This window comes from Lycium barbarum, chromosome 1 (assembly GCF_019175385.1).
Source record: "Lycium barbarum isolate Lr01 chromosome 1, ASM1917538v2, whole genome shotgun sequence".
NCBI lineage: Eukaryota > Viridiplantae > Streptophyta > Magnoliopsida > Solanales > Solanaceae > Lycium > Lycium barbarum.
In genome coordinates this window covers 3559038-3577553 of record NC_083337.1, presented here as the reverse complement: position 1 = coordinate 3577553, position 18516 = coordinate 3559038, and positions in this window count along the sequence as shown.

Below are 18516 nucleotides of genomic sequence, written 5' to 3'. Positions count from 1 at the left end.
GTCCTCTATGATACCAACCAGATATATATAATGTACAGACAAAGTATCATAGAGGACTGATTCATCCCTTCAATAAAAACACAAGTCAATCATTTATGATGCCCACATGGTATATATCATATATTGACATCGTATTATAGGAGATTGATTCATTCCTTAAAAAAAAAATACTAATAAGTCATTTCTGATACCCACATGGTATATCATAAAGTGAGAGGGTATCATTGAGGACTGATTCATCCCTTCAAGAAAAACACAACTCAATCTTCTATGATACCCACATGATATATATCATATACTGATAGAGTATCATAAAAGATTGATTCATTCCTTCAAAAAATACAGTTAGTCCTCTATGATACCCACATGGTATATCATATGCTGACAAGATATCATAGAGGACTGACAGTTCATTCCTTCAAGAAAAACACCAGTCCTCTATGATACCATCCCGGTATATATCATATACTGATAGGGTATCATAGATGACAAGTTCATTACAATATTACTTAGTCCTCTATGATGCTCAGGCGGTATATATCATATACTGATAGGTAATCATAAAGGCAGGCTCATTTCTTCAAGAAAAACACTCTTCAATCCTCTATGATACCCCCATGGTATATATCATATACCGTATACTGACAAGGTATCATAGAGGACTGGTTCATTCCTTCAAGAAAAATACAAATCAATCCTCTATGATACCCATATGGTATATATTATATACTGACAAGGTATCATAGATAATATCATATACTCGCAAGATATCCTAGAGAACTGATTCATTCCTTCAAAAAAAAAAAAAAAAGAAAAAAAAAAAAGCTCAATCATCTATGACATTCATATGGTATATATCATATACTAAAAGGGTATCATAAGCTGATTCATTCCTTAAAAATAAAAATAAAAAACACTTCTCAATACTCTATAATACTCACATGGTTATATCATATATTGACAGAGTATTAGAGGGACTTGTTCATTCCTTCAAAAAGAGCTCAGTCCTCTATGATACCAATCTGAAATCTATATATACTAACAAGATATCATAGAGGATCGACAGGCCGACTCATTCTTCAAAAAAGGAGCTTAATCATCTATGATACCTACATGGTATATATCATATATACAGACATGGTATCATGGATGACTGACCCCATAATATATCATATACTCAAAAGATATTATAGAGGACTGAATATTCTTCTTGAAGGAATGAACTGTTAGTCCTTTATGATACCCTGTCAGTACATAATATAACATGGGTATCATAGAGGATTGAACAGTGTGTGATATTTTAATATTTATATCATTTTTAGGGAGTTATATTTTGTAAAAACAGTTAATTTTATATTATTTTTAGCAACTTTTATTGGTGATCTAAAAAATAAAGTCATATTTTAGATAAAAATATATTTTATATTATTTTAATTTTTAATAAATAAGTTAGTGATTTTAGTATTTTTTTAATCTTCTTGTTAAAGTCTAATAATTTAAGTTTTATTTTTTTATTAGTCTAAAAATAGTTAGCTAATAGTTTTACCTTTGTATCTTATTTTTATCTTAAAAAAAAAAAGACCAAAAACTAAATGAATAAAAGATAAAAAGATTTTTATCTTTTTTTTTTTTTTTTAAAAAGGAACAAAATCTAAATGAATAAAAGATAAATAGGCAAAAGAGAAAAAGACTAAAAAAAAGTTTGGTACAAAAGCACTTGAAGTGCACCATATTTGGCGCCGAAATTTTGCGTAAAAGAATTAAGGGATACACGAGTAATTAATTAATAGCTTAAGGGATACACGAGTAATTAATTAATAGCTATACAGGTATCTATGTTATTTATTTGGGAGGGGATATGAACGGGTAATTTTTTTTCTCTTCCATGGACATTTGTGTTGTTTTTTCTAAAATATACGCATGTACCTATCGACTTTATGAAACTCTAAATTGACAAGTTCTTCATTTTATTGATATTAATTAAAAGAACAGTCGACTGTAACGCAACGCTGTTGACCCCTTTTGTCAATTAAAAGATCCAGTTTGACCTTTGGTTTGTACTATGTGTTGTGTTAACTATAGTAGAAAAAAAAATACCAAAATAGTTGGAAAATCAACTTGATGGAAAGACAAAAAATAAATTTTAAATTTTTTGATAGAAAAATGATTTTGAATTGTCAAAAGTTGTATAAAATATCATTTTTAGTGAATTAGAGGCAAACATTCCAGAACTGGAGTTGCAACTCTATCCTGTATTATTTCGGTACAAAATCTTAATCCTGGTAAAACTTCCTTTGCTGCCTCCTCCTCTCTCATATTTATTCGCCACATCACCTTAAAAGAACATATAATAATAAAAGGTAATATTGCTTACTCTTATATGTTAGAATTTGTTATAAAACTATATAAATTGGAAATAAATAAGAGAAGCAAACTAATAGCTTTATAGAGAGGAGGGGGAGATTGTATTTCACTTATTGATGGTATTACAAATGAGAAGGCAAATGTCTCTATTTATAGAAGAGTTTTGTCTCTCAGTCTTCAACATACAACTTGTGCAAATTGAAAGCTACAACTAAGATACAACTTGCAAGTTGTATTTATCACTTAATGTGCAAGTGGTATAATTTACACTTAATAATACATCCAAATATCTACTTGTAAAATAATTCATAACACTCCCCCTTGGATGTTATATTAATAGATAGTGTGCCTCGTTAAAACCTTACTAAAAAAAAACCCTGTGGGAAAAATTCTAGTGAAGGAAAAAGAGTACACATATCTAGTAATATGCATTGCTAGCTATCTCATTAAAAACCTTACCAGGAAAACCCAATGGGATAAAATCTTGGTTAAGGAAAAAAGAGTACAATACGTATTTTACTCTCCCTGATGAAAACATCAAGTAATGTCTCGGAGATGACACATTCAATCTTGTATATCAACTTCTTAAATGTTGAGGTTGACAATGCCTTAGTGAACAAATCCGCTAAATTATCACTTGACCAAATCTGTTGTACGTTAATATCACTATTTTTTTGGAGATCATGTGTGAAGAATAACTTTGGTGAAATATGCTTCGTTCTATCTCCTTTTATGAATCCTCCCCTCAATTGGGCTATGCATGCTGCATTATCTTCATATAAGATCGTGGGTACTTTGTCACATTTTAAATCACATTTTCCCGAATGAGATGTATCATTGACCTCAGCCATACACATTCTCGGCTTACTTCATGAATAGCTATTATCTCATCATGATTTGATGAAGTAGCCGCAATAGATTGTTTTGTAGACCGCCAAGATATGGCAGTACCCCCACACAAACACATAGCCTGTTTGAGATCGAGCTTTGTGTGGGTCAGATAAATACCCTGCATCGGCATAACGAACAAGATCGGGACTACAATTGTTAGAATAAAATAAGCCTATATAGATAGTCCCTTTTAGATACCGTAATATGTGTTTGATTACGTTCCAGTTTCTCCTGGTTGGAGCAGAGCTATATCTTGCTAACAGATTAACTGAAAATGTTATGTCAGGCCTTGTAGTATTAGCAAGATACATTAGTGCACCAATCGCACAAAGATATGGTACTTCAGGACCAAGAATCTCTTCATTCTTTTCTTGAGGTCGGAACGGATCCTTATTCACATCAAGTGATCGGACAACTATCGGAGTACTTAATGGATGTGCTTCCTTCATGTAAAATCATTTCAACGCCTTTTCTATATAGGCAGATTGATGGACAAAGATACCATTTGTCAAATGTTCAATTTGCAAACCAAGACATAATTTTGTCTTTCTAAGATCTTTCATCTCAAATTCTTTCTTTAAATAATCAATTGCCTTTTAAAGCTCTGCTGGAGCTCCAATAAGGTTTATGTCGTCAACATAAACAACAAGTACAATGAACCTCGATGTTGTTTTCTTTATAAAAACACACGGACAAATGACATCATTTATATAAACTTCCTTCAATAAATACTCACTAAGGCGGTTATACCACATGTGTCCTGATTGCTTCAAACCATACAGTGATCTTTGCGATCTGATTGAGTATATTTCCTGAGACTTTGAACTATATGCTTCAGGCATCTTAAATTTTTCAGGGATTTTCATATATATATATATATCTCACTATCAAGTGACCCTTAAAGATAGGTTGTAACCACATCCATCAAATGCATCTCAACTCTCTCATGGACAGCAAAACTAATGAGATAACGTAATGTTATCGCATCCATAACCGGTGAGTATGTCTCTTCATAATCGACAGCAGGTCTTTGTGAAAATCCTGGTGCAACAAGGCGTGCCTTGTATCTTTGTATTTCATTTTTCTCATTTCTTTTATGCACAAAGACCCATTTATAACCAACAGGTTTAATACCCTTAGGTGTTTAGACTACAGGTCCAAAAACTTCGCGTTTGGCAAGTGAATTCAACTCTGATTTAATTTCTTCTTGCCACTTTGGCCAATCGCATCTTTGTGGACATTCTTCTACAGATTGAGATTCAAGTTTCTCGGTATCTTGCATAATTCTTGTTGCAACATTATATGCAAAGACATAATCCACCACTATTTCTAATCGATTTAAATTGTTTCCATCATCAATTGGATTTATTGATAGTTCCTTATTTTCTTGAGTCTCAGGCTCATTGATCTCTTCAAGGATCATAGGATTTCTCAAATCTTGAATTCGTTTATGAGATTCTTTCGTAGTGTTATCTTGTTCATTGGTTTTTCGTTTTCTAGGATTTTGATCCTTAGAACCCAATGGTCTACCATGCTTCAGGCGTGCTTTGGACTCATTAGCTACGACATTAGTAGATGGCCCTACAGGGACATCAATCCGAACTGGGACATTCTCTGCAGGGATATGTGATTTGGTAATTCTTTTCAAATCTGTAAATGCGTGTGGCATTTGATTTGCTATTTTCTGCAGGTGAATAATCCTTTGAACCTCTTGCTCACAAATAGAAGCACGTGGATCAAGATGAGACAATGATGGATTATTCCACAAAATTTCTCTTCTGATTTCACTATTTTCTCCCCTTATATTTGGGAAAAGTGTCTCATTAAATCGACAATCTGCAAATCGAGCAGTGAACAAATCTCCCGTCAATGGTTCAAGGTAGCGAATAATGGAGGTTGATTCAAACCCAACATATATTCCTAACCTGCTTTAGGGACCTATCTTAGTACGATGTGGTGGTGCTACAGGCACATATACAGCGCATCCAAAAATTCTTAGATGGGATATATTAGGTTCTTGATCCAAAACTAATTGCAACAGTGAGATTTTAGAATTGTACTCAATAATTGACTTAAAGTCTTGTAACCTTAGATGAATCCAATTATATCGTGCTTTTGGGAGGATGACCATCTTCAGGTGGCCATACCTTTCTGTCACGCCCCAAAACCCACCCTAGACGTGACCGGCATCCGACGTCATGAACAACATCGGAAGAACCTAAACAACACAATAACAATACTTGAACCCGCCAGGTTCAACATTCGCCTCCAACAGTTTATAAAATAAAGGTAAATGAATTACGCATATAAGAATTAAATCAGCGGAAGTCTTTAGTTATCAATACTTGTCAAACATAACAACGTGCCCAAGAGTTAATCAATAACTCAATAACTACCCACAAATGCATACTAGGGAGCTTCTAAGATAAAGGATTAATAGTCTGACTCATCGGGACGCAGCCCAGACAACGAATGTAATAAATAAGTAAATAAATAGGGTGTCCCACGAATGAATGTGTGGGCTCACCAAATTAGCCGCAACAACAAGTCCTTCCTAAGCACCGGGAGTATCAAGAACCTGCTCTTCTCCGTTACCTAACATACCATAAAAAACAATGAATAATACGAAAATAAAGTAAAAATAATACATGAAGAAATCAGTCTTGAAAATGATATGAAATCAACGTAAGGACAGTTATTCAGTTTATGTATCTCGATAATAAATATCAAAACCCATTCATAAAGCCTCTTGTCAAGTTACAACTTCAAATATGCCCTTTTAATCAATTAAGATAGTCATGAACAATTCCATAAGAGAATAAGAATGTCACACATGCCAATACAGGCCCAAGAATCAAGCATATCGCGCATAGCGCACCACACCGGAACATATAATTCTCGGTGGCTATCCTTCCTCCCGAATAGCTAGGCATAAATCACACCGGACTATGTAGTACGCGGTGGCTATCCTTCCTCCCGAATAGCTAGGCATAAATCACACCCCGGGTAGCGAACCCAACGGTGGCCACTCTTCCTCCCGAATGGCTAGGCAATGACACACTAGGATCCATAGTGGCTACCCTTCCTCCCGAGTAGCTAGGCCAAACACAACAATAAAGTTCATAGCATAGAAGCCGATTCACAAATTGTCTCACAACAGTCACACCACATATAACATTAAAGTTCATTATGCCATATTGAAAGAATCAGTTATTCCAATCAATGTTTTGAAAACGTACAACTCTTTACAAAGATTTCCATGTCCCAATTCACCAATGAAAATATCATTACCAACTCTTAATTAACATTAATAAACATCTCTCGTAGAGGGAAACATTTATAATATCTTATACATATATATAGGTTTTGTTACAATCTAGGTTTAATGTGGGTTTGTCCCCTCACACACATTAATCACCATTTAGTCATGAATTAGGGTTCAAGAAACCATGAAAAGATTACTCATTAAAGAATCTTGAATAAAACTTATACTTCCAACAATAGTTTCAAGAAGTGATTTTCATCCAAAAATAAGTTTTTAAAAGAGAGACATACATTAGGGTTTTGTATGAGAAGTTCACCCTTTTTGTTCAATAAAGAACGTTCAAGAAAAGAAGTCATGCATTCCAAAATGAGGTTTTCAAAAGAGACATACCTTAATTTTTTAAACAAGGTTTAACAAATCACTTTTTTAATGACGAACACCCAAACCCTAGCTTGAATCACTTTGGGAAGAATTATGTTGCAACCCTAGGTTTTGGTCACAAGAATCATGGGTTTATTGTTAGGATTGATAATCAATGATTAAGATGTTCTTACCTTAGTGTTGGAGCCCTAGAGAGATATTTTATTCCTTAGGGTTTTTGAGAGTGAAAATAATGGAAGAAAAACTAAAATTTTGCAACTTATAAATTTTCAGCCCGTCAGGCACAATCGACGGTTCAAACGACGAAGCGTCGATCAGATCGATGGAGCGTGGATCTGCTCCGTCGAATTCATCAAATTTCCAGTGAGCAATGACCAATCGACGGTTTAAAGGACGGACCGTCGATCAGAACGACGGAGCGTCGATCAGAACGACGCCGTCGAAGTCACCTAATTTCCAGCGAAGACAGTCTTCAGTAAAACGAGCATAAATCTTTGTACAAAACGTTTCTCGGGCTGGGCGACCTACCGTTGGAAAGATATTTCAAAGATCTACAACTTCCATTGAGGGAGTTTTTCCAAATTCGCAACACATTGTCACGAAAATCGTCCAGAATATAGACCTACCAAAACTTAGGCGAATTTAAGGGCCCTTAAGAATTTCACTAGTTGGTTTGACTTCAAATCGATCATCCTCCACCCGAATTCACCAAGAATGGATTCATATAGATAAAATATCATCTTAATATTATATTTTTATATATTCACTCCTAGTTCAAGTTTACGGGGTGTTACATTATCCCCCCCTTAAGATCATTCGTCCTCGAATGAGGATAGTATTCTAGGAAGGTAATTTACCAACATGAATTTTAACCACACAATCACCTTGTGCACGAATAGTTCAAAACTTAACTCATACCTGAAATAGGGAACAAGTAAGGATATCTCTTCTTCATGTCCTCTTCCGCTTCCCAAGTAGCTTCCTCAGTATTATGATTTCACCACAACACTTTGACCGACGCAACGTCCTTTGTTCTCAACCTTCTAACTTGGCGATCCAAAATCTGAACTGGTTCTTCTTCATAAGACAAGGATTCATCAATCTCAACCTCTTCATAGTTCAACACATGAGAAGGGTCAGGTTTATACAACCTCAACATCGAAATGTGAAACACCGGGTGAACCATGGACATCTCAGCCGGTAACCTCAACTCATAGCTACCTTCCCAACTCTTCTAATAATCTCATAAGGACCAATGTAGCGAGGACTAAGCTTGCTATTTCTACCAAAACGCATTACCCCCTTCATAGGTGACACTTTCAAGAAAACCTTGTCACCAACAGCAAATTCCAATTCCCTACGCCTCATATCCGTATACGACTTTTGTCTACTCTGAGCGGTTTTTAACCGTTGCACAATAAGATTTACCTTTTCGATCGCCTCATGAATTGAATCAGGACCCAACAACTCTACTTCCGTTGGTTCAAACCAACCAATTGGAGACCGACAACGCCTCCCATAAAGAGCCTCATAAGGAGCCATCTGAATACTAGCTTGATAGCTATTATTGTAAGCGAATTCCACCAAAGGTAGGTGTTCATCCCAACTTCCTCCAAAATCGATTGCACAAGCACGCAACATATCCTCCAAAGTTTGAATAGTTCTCTCTGCTTGCGCGTCAGTTTGAGGATGAAAGGCAGTGCTCAATTTCACTCTAGTCCCCAAACCTTCTTGAAACGTCTGCCAGAAGTGAGTAGTAAATTGCGTACCTCTGTCAGATATGATGGATGTTGGAACACCATGTGACCTAACAATCTCCTTCAAATATAACTTAGCGTACTCTGCAGCGGCATATGACGTCTTTACAGGAAGAAAATGGGCAGACTTCGTGAGTCTATCCACGATCACCCAAATTGAATCATACTTGGCCCTTGTGTGAGGTAAACCTGCAACAAAGTCCATATTTATCATCTCCCACTTCCATTGAGGAATCTCAATGTTTTGAGCCAAGCCACCAGGCCTTTGATGTTCAGCCTTCACCTGTTGATAATTCAAACACTTAGCCACAAAGTTAGAAATATCAACCTTCATACTCTTCCACCAATAGTGTTGTTTCAAATCCTTATACATCTTGGTGGATCCCGGATGAACCGAATACTTGGAACTATGAGCTTCCATCATTAGTTCTTGTCGAAGACCATCAACATCGGGAACACACAATCGTCCTTGCAATCGCAGAACACTATCGCCAGTCCCAACAGTAAATGAAGTGTACTCACCCCTTTCCACTCCATCTCTCAGCTTTGCCAAAAGTTCATCATCATATTGCTTGAATTTAATCCTTTCTACAATATCAGAACGTGATGGAGTGATTCCCACTAACTCTCCATTTTCAGTTTCATCAAGCCTAACCCCAAGACTGGCGAGCCTTCGAATCTCTTTCCCTATGGGTATGTCATGAGCACGCAAATAAGCCAACGTGCCCATAGATTTTCTACTCAAAGCATCAGCAACCACATTAGCCTTACCAGGGTGATACAAAATATTCAAGTCGTAGTCTTTTAACAACTCCAACCACCTCCTCTGCCTGAGGTTCAACTCTCGCTGCTTGAAGATATATTGCAGACTCTTGTGATCAGTAAAAACATCACAATGCTCACCATACAGGTAATGACGCCAAATTTTCAAAGCAAATACTACAGTAGCCAGCTCCAAGTCATGAGTCGGATAGTTCTTCTCATGCTTCTTCAACTGACGCGAAGCATAAGCAATCACCTTACCGTTCTGCATCAACACACAACCCAAACCAATTCTAGAAGCATCACAATACACCACATATCCACCAGACCCCGAAGGTAACGTCAAAATAGGAGCCGAAGTCAACCTTGTCTTAAGCTCTTGGAAACTCTTTTCACAAGCTTCAGACCACTAAAACTTAGCAGTCTTCTGTGTCAATTTAGTCAATGGAAAGGCTATTGATGAAAAACCTTCCACAAACTTTCGGTAATAATTTGCCAAACCCAAGAAGCTACGAATTTCAGTCTCACTAGTGGGTCTAGGCCAATCCTTCACCGCTGCAATTTTCTGAGGGTCTACTTTGATGCCGTCACCAGTCACCACATGGCCCAAGAAAGCCACAGAATCAAGCCAGAACTCACACTTAGAGAATTTTGCATAAATCTCGTTCTCCTCAAGTGTTGTCAAAGTTATCCTCAAATGATTAGCATGATCCGCACGATTCTTAGAGTACACCAAAATGTCATCAATAAACACAATAATGAATCGGTCTAGATACGGCTTAAAAACACGGTTCATCAAATCCATGAATGCAACAGGCGCATTAGTCAAGCCAAATGACATGACTAAAAACTCAAAGTGCCCATAACCAGTACGAAAAGCAGTTTTCGGGATATCCTCCTCCTTTATCTTCAATTGATGATATCCAGACCTTAGGTCAATCTTCGAAAAGAACTTAGCACCCTGAGATTGGTCGAACAAATCATCTATCCTAGGCAAGGGATACTTATTCTTAATGGTCACTCTATTATGCTGACGGTAGTCAACACACATTCTCAGGGAACCATCTTTCTTCCTAACAAACAAGACTGGAGCACCCCAAGGTGAGGAACTTGGTCGGATGAAACCCTTATCCAACAAGTCTTTCAATTGATCCTTCAATTCCCTTAGCTCCGCTGGAGCCATACGATAAGGTGGAATAGAAATAGGTTGGGTGTCGGGGATAACATCAATCCCAAAATCAATAACTCTATCAAGAGGAATACCAGGAAGATCTTCAGGAAATACTTTGGGATAATCACTTACTATGGGAACAGATGCAAATTCGGGTACTACGGCTTTTGTATCATTCACAGCAACCAAATGGTAAATACACCCCTTAGTAATCATCTTATGAGCCTTAAGATAGGAAATAAATCTACCCTTTGGCTTAGAAATTTCACCCTCCCACACAATAACAGGCTCATCGGGAAAGGCGAAACGAACTAACTTATGACGACAATCCACATTAGCATAACACGCAGACAACCAGTCCATCCCCATAATTACATCAAAATCCACCATCTCAAGTTCATACAAATCAGCCACGGTCTCAACAAAGATCTACAACTTCCATTGAGGGAGTTTTTCCAAATTCTCAACAAATTTTCACGAAAATCGTCCAGAAGATAGACCTACCAAAACTTAGGCGAATTTAAAGGCCCTTAAGAACTTCACTAGTTGGTTTGACTTCAAATCGACCATCCTCCACCCGAATTCACCAAGAATGGATTCATATAGATAAAATATCATCTTAATACTAGATTTTTATATATTCACACCTAGTTCAAGTTTACGGGGTGTTACACTTTCTTTCAATTTATTCCATAAAATAAGTGGATCCTTGATGGTGAGATATTCAATTTTTAAAATTTCATTAAGATGATGACGCAAGAATATCATTGCTTTAGCACAATCTTGCTTGGATGCTTTATTTTGATCTTTTATGGTGTCTCCAAGACCCATTGCATCTAAATGGATTTTAGAATCTAGCACCCATGATAGGTAGTTCTTGCCCGAAACATTAAGGGCAACAAACTCAAGTTTTGTAAGATTAGCCATAATTAGAAGGAAAAAAAAAACGTACCTTAGTCTTCAAAATAATTTCTTGAGACGGTAGAACGTCTGATAACGTGTTATAAAACTATATAATTGGAAATAAATAAGAGAAGCAAACTAATAGCTTTATACAGCAGAGGAAGAGATTGTATTTCACTTGTTGATGGTATTACAAATGAGAAGGCAAAGGTCTCTATTTATAGAAGAGTTTTGCTTCTCAATCGTCAACATACAACTTGTGCAACTTGTGCAAATTGAAAGCTACAACTAAGATACAACTTACTACAACTAAAATACAACGAAGATACAACTTGCTACAACTAAGATACAACTTGCAAGTTGTATTTATCACTTCATGTGCAAATGGTATAATTTACACTTAATAATACATCCAAAAACTCCGCCTGTGTGAGCTCGCTCACATTGCCGGTCCCAAGCCCGGATAATGGAGGAGGGTTGCCGAGGGTCAATCGGAAACAGCCTCCCTACCCAGGTAGGGGTAATGCTGCGTACATCTTACCCTCCCCAGACCCCACTATTGTGGGATTACACTGGGTAGTGACCAAGACCAAGACCAATACATCCAAATATCTACTTGTAAAATAGTTCATAACAAAATTCTTTTTGAAATGAAGCATCTAATACTTTAAGTTTTATTAGCCAAACCTCTTTATAATAATGTTGTTCGTCAGAATAACATTTTACTGTTGTAGTGCTGCCGTAGTGAAATATTGTAAGTATCAGAGAACATATAATACTCCCTCCATTCTATAATAAGTGGTGTTTTAGGCTTTTCATTTTGTTTCAAAATAAATGGTATTTTAGGATTTCAAGAAGAAATTAATCTTAATCAAGAATCATTAAATAGTTTTTTTTTTTCTAGGCACTAATTAAGGGTAAATTAGTAAAAAATTTCATAATTTTTTAGGAGTATGAAATTTCTTAAGGTGTGTGCATATAAGCTAAAAACATCACTTATTATGGAATGGAGGGAGTATAACATAATATGAAAATCCGGTTCCAAAAAAGAAAGATTGACTATCAAGAGTATTATCTCTGTCTTGGTTGGCGTAAAAAATCAATCAACAACAATTGACTATAATTAAATTATATTTGTCAAAATCTCATAATATAGAGACGGTGCTGTTTTGTCAATGATCTATTCCCCTTTTGGTTAGTATGATGTGAAATGTTGACCAAAATAACAATCACAAATTTGATTAGGTCTTTTTTTCTTTGATTTTGAAAAGTATTCCGTGTAATTATCAAATTATGTTAGGCTAACGATCAATCATTAAAGCATTACGTAAAATTATTGATAGGATACGTCGTAGCTTTTAAAGAAAAAATAATGAGTAGTAGAGTTCATATACAGATAAATCCAAATAATCAATTTATCCATGCTGGCAGAAAAGGAAATAGTTATTTACACTTATTATTATATAATACATATAACTTAAATTCTATAAATATTTTATAGTTTATAAAATAGGGCAAAGTCATTTGACAGGGGCTACAGCCGTCGGTGTTGGGAAAGGAAATGGCAGAAGTGGTTGGTTGAGATGGACTTCACCGGAGCGGTGGGTTTGAGAGTCAAGTTACTGTGAGAAAATATGAGAGAGAAGGAAGACTTGAGTTATTTTAGGAGGCGAGTTGGGGCGAGTAAAATATGAGAGTGGGTTGTTTAAATCAATTTGGGAATTTTCGTCAAAAAAGGGTATATTTGTTAATTTTCATAACGGCAGGGGCATAAATGACCCAAAATTATCACAACAACAACAACAACAACATACCCAGTGAAATCCCACAATGTGAGGTCTGGGGAGGGTAAAGTGTATGCAAACCATACCCCTATCTCGGAAGACAGGGAGGCTGTTTCCGAAAGACCCTCGGCTCAAGAGAAATCACAACGAGAAAGGTTAGATAAGCACAAGCAGTTCAAAGCAGAATGCAAATGAAACTAAAGAAAGCGAATAAGTCAAAATAAAGCAGTCTGAAAAAAAAGGGAACGGTAGCTACCACAGATAAATAAGATAATCGAAATACAAGAAACCACATATAGTAGCAAGAAACAAAGGGCAATAGACTATAGATCGAAACAACGACTACCTACTAGCCTTCTACCCTAATATGAGTCCTCTAAAACCTCCTATCTAGGGTCATGTCCTCGGTAAGCTGAACCTGCGCCATGTCCTGTCTCAGCACCTCTCCCCAATACTTTTTCGGCCTACCCCGACCTCTTCTGAAACCATCCATAGCTAACCTCTCACACCTCCACACTGGAGCATCTGTGCCTCTCCTCCTCGCATGCCCAAACCATCTCAGTCTCGCTTCCCTCATCTTGTCCTCCACTGATACTACTCCAACCTTATCCCGGATATCTTCATTCCTAATCCTATCTTGCCTGGTGTGCCCACATATCCATCGCAACATTCTCATTTTCGCAACTTTCATCTTTTGAACGTGAGAACTCTTGACTGCCTAACACTCTGCCCCGTACAACAAGGTCGGTCTCACAACCACTTTGTAGAACCTGCCTTTAAGTTTTAATGGCACCTTCTTATCACACAGCACTCCTGAAGCAAGCCTCCATTTCATCCACCCTGCGCCAATACGATGTGAGACATCATCATCAATATCCCCATTTTCTTATATAATAAACCCGAGATATTTGAAACTTCTTTTCTTTGGGATGACCTGGGTACCAAGCCTCACTTCCACACCAGACTCATGTGTCACGTCACTGAACTTGCACTCCATGTACTCTGTCTTGGTCCTACTCAATGATACGCTCAAATTACACCTATTAATGGCGTAAAGCGGACGTTGTCAAATATAGTAACCCAACAAGGTTGGGGTCGAATCCCACAGGGAATATGGAGAGAAAAGAGTACTAATCGTATGCGATACCAATCTTTAAATGCTTTAATCCTATTCCGGATAGTTTGAATTGATTGTTGAATAATGTAATTGAATACTTTGACTTAGAATGTAATTAATATGAGAGAGAGACTAAGGTTGTGTTTCCCAATTTGATTAGATATTATGCTTCGGATTTCAATGTGATATACTTCTAATGGTTGTTCTAAGAATATGCACTTGATCTCTTAAAGACTTCTTAATGTTTCCCAACAGTTAAGCAGTATTTCCTCTTTATGATTCTTCCGAATATAAAAGAGTTACAATCGAAGAGCGACCAATAATGCCAATTTAGACTTATTCTTATTCCTAAGTTAGTCTATTAAACGAGGGTTAACGCCTCGAGTCATTGTTATTCAATCTTACCAATATTGACTCTTTCCCAAGAAAAGTCAATATAATGGCTTCGGCTAATGCTTGCAATCATTACCCAACGTTACAACACAAAGATAGAATAAATAACAACAACCATTATGCATATATCAATAATAGAAACCCATTCACATAATACCCATCATGGGATTCACAACCTTAGAATTGAAATTAGCTACTCATAATGTTTCTTGACAGAAAAAGCTTAAAGATTAACATAATACACTTACAATACTAATACAAGATGGAATGAGAGTGAAGTTGTTGCCTTAAATGCTCCAATCACTTCAAGATTAAAAATCTAGGGTTTATGCCTCTAAAATAAAATCTGAATAATGAATTAAAACCCTACATTATGTATTTATAGAGCCAAAAATCGCGCCAAGTTTCTGGACAAAAATGCCCTTACGCCGCATTGTTACGGACCGTAACTCAGGTTACGGTCCGTCCTTCATTTCGTCATTTGACCACTTCGACGTTACGGCCACCATGCGACGGACCGTACCCTGTGTTACGGTCCGTCCTTCTGAAGCGTAAGTGGTGACAATTACTTGGCAACTCTCTGGAATTTTGGATGATGTTACGGTGAAGGGTTACGGACCGTAACATGAGTTACGGACCGTAACACTAAACCGTAACACTGAAGATTTTATTGAAACTCTCTGGAAATTTAGCTCATGTTACGGTGACATGTTACGGACCGTAACATGAGTTACGGACCGTAACACTAAACCGTAACACTGAAGATTTTATTGAAACTCTCTGGAAATTTAGCTCATGTTACGGTGACATGTTACGGACCGTAACATGAGTTACAGACCGTAACACTGATGGTTTCAATGAAACTTTCTGGAAATTCCGGCCTTGTTACGGTTCAAAGGTACGAACTGTAACATGAGTTACGGACACCGTTACGGTTAGCTCAAATTTGTCCGTTTTTCCAGCATTACTTCTCATTTCCGATCCTTAGTTAATCAACCCTATAAAACACAAAAATAACATAAGAAACAATATAAAAACACTTAAAATCAAGCAATATTTCTAGTTACAAAGGCATAAAATGTGCCAAAATTCACGGCACATCAACACCCCCAACTTAAGCTTTTGCTTGTCCTCAAGCAACTACAACAATACTCACTACTAACACACGACATCTTAGCAAAATAAGAATGACTACGGTGGTTTTGGCATGTGTTCCTAGCACGGACTCTTCAATTCAAGAAAAATATTTAGGCTCTTATCCATCTCCTATTTGTGACACAAGATGCACATTTCGGAAAAATGTCAATTCACTATGCAACCTCAATTAATGACATAATCATAGTACGGGGGCCTCTATGCACATGAATTTCAACTTCCGGAAAGCCAGTTACTTTGAAACCTACAATCCTTATGCCCTCACATAGACCAAAGAATGTCCCAACACACATTTACGACATAAATGGGACAGAAGACTAAAGAGACAGAAGAACACTCATACTCACAAAGAAATTTGCATACCATGCGTGCACATACCATAGGCTTGCCTTTATTTTCCATGCATTCAACTTTGAACAATTTGATCGTGATCACATTAGGACTTTTTGGGCTTGTAACATTGGCTTAGGGACGGGTAGGATGAATATTTGGGTATCGGTGACTCACTCTCCTCGACACTTCTTTTTGACTTCATTCACCATTCTTCCTATCATTTCCGACCCTCCATTTTTAGCGTGAATTTATTTAGAACTTTGAACAATTTTTTTTTTTTTTTTTTTTTTTATATATATATATCCACGCTGAATTATGTCCCTTTATATTCGTGATTACCCCCAACAGGCCTTTGACCTCATTTTCCTCATCTTTGACTTATCACCCCCAACTTAGGCTTTTAGCCTCATTTTCCGCATTTTTGACTTGTCACCCCCAACTTAGGCTTTTAGCCTCATTTGTCAATCTTCCGTGTCAAGGAGGGACTTGGTGCCAAATGGGTTTATTCGAAGAAAAAGTCTATAGGCTGAAAAATGGGAGACTAGGGATCATTTTCTGTACGGGCCAGGCTCATTTAAGATACTTTGGGGTTAATACAAAGAAAGCCTAAGATCACTTCACAATCTAATTCTCCTTAGAATTCACGCACGACCAACCGGGCAAGTTCTAGATTGCAGGCATCATATGCAAATAGAAGCTAAAAACTCACAACACAATGGCATAAGGATTGTTTAAATACTCCGACTTCATTTCCGTTTGAAGATTTCACATACATAAACACCCTTTCTTTGCAATGTCATTAAAAGAACCATACATGTCAATATCAACAACTCAGTTTTGATGTACATCACAAATTATTTTTCGGAGGGATATCATTGAACTTGTAAAAACCATTTTTATCTATGCTAGAAACACGGACCACCACCACTTAAGTCAGCATTACTTTACTTCTATATTAAACATTCTAAACATGCTAGGTTCAACATACACACAGCATTCTTCGGGAATAGAAACACATAGCAAAGAACAGCCGAAGAACGTCCTAACACATACTTGTTAATAAAAACAATACCAACAAAACAAAACAATAACAATTGTCTTAAACACATGCTTACTATCACAATTTTGATAAGATATTTACCAAAACAAAACAATAAAAACAATATCCAATATACTAAAACAGCAATCCCAACAACCAATCAGCAAATACCACACCCCCAACTTAAAAGCATGCATTGCTCTCAAAGCATCAATATAACGCAGTAAAAAAATTGGAGGGCCTCCCTGGAGCGCACTAGGCACTCGGATCTGTCGCAGCATCATGGGGTGGAGCAGTGGATGGGGGAGAAATACGGTGAGCCGGCTCTGTAGGCTGAGTTGAGCTAGAAGTAGCTCCTACGGTGTCGGAACTTAACCGGGACTCCTGGCGGATTCTTTTCAAAGTACGCCGCTCCTCTTCCTCATTCTGTGGGCGTAACTCAGCATATGGATCAAGACTTTGGAGAATGGGCTCGAGATCTGGCGAGGCTCTGCTTCGCTTCCCTTTGTCCAAAGAGGGGATATCCTCCTCCAACTCCTCGTCGTGCTGTTCCTCAACCGTGTCATCGTTGTCATCATCCCCTAGTAAGCTCTGAATCGGCTGGTATAGGGTCTGTACCAACTCTGTGTGTACTTTAGGAAGCTGGTCTGTCGCCACAGCCACTTCCTGGGCCTTCAATTTCTGCACATCATCCTTGACAGACCGCAACTCACTCCGAATAGCGCCCAATGCCATAGTAGGGTGTGTCCTAGTCAGCTCAGTCATCCTGCGCTCAATACCATCTATCCGGGAGTGGATTTGTAATGATTGTAGGTGGTCCGCAGCCATCTGTTCTTTTATCTGTTCTTTTATCGGTCACAGCGCTGCATCAATAGCCCTTTTTGTGTATAATTTTAGCTCAGTCATGATCTGCTTGACCTGCCTATCTGTGCGATCCGCTTGTAAGACCACCGCCCCAAAATTGTCCCGGTTGAACATCATTTTTCTCGCAAGCTCGGGTGGGACTCCTGGTGTTGCCGGCGGTGGTGCTGGGCTTGCTCGAGTGGAAGAGGTAGGACCACCCGAAGTAGGTGCGGCTGGAGGTGGCATAGGCTGTGTAGCATGATCAGCCGGTGGAGCCTCAGAATCTGTGTGCTGATCCGCAGCAGCTCCCTCTTCACCCATGATAGCCAAGGGTATAACATCTGATCCCGTAGGCCCC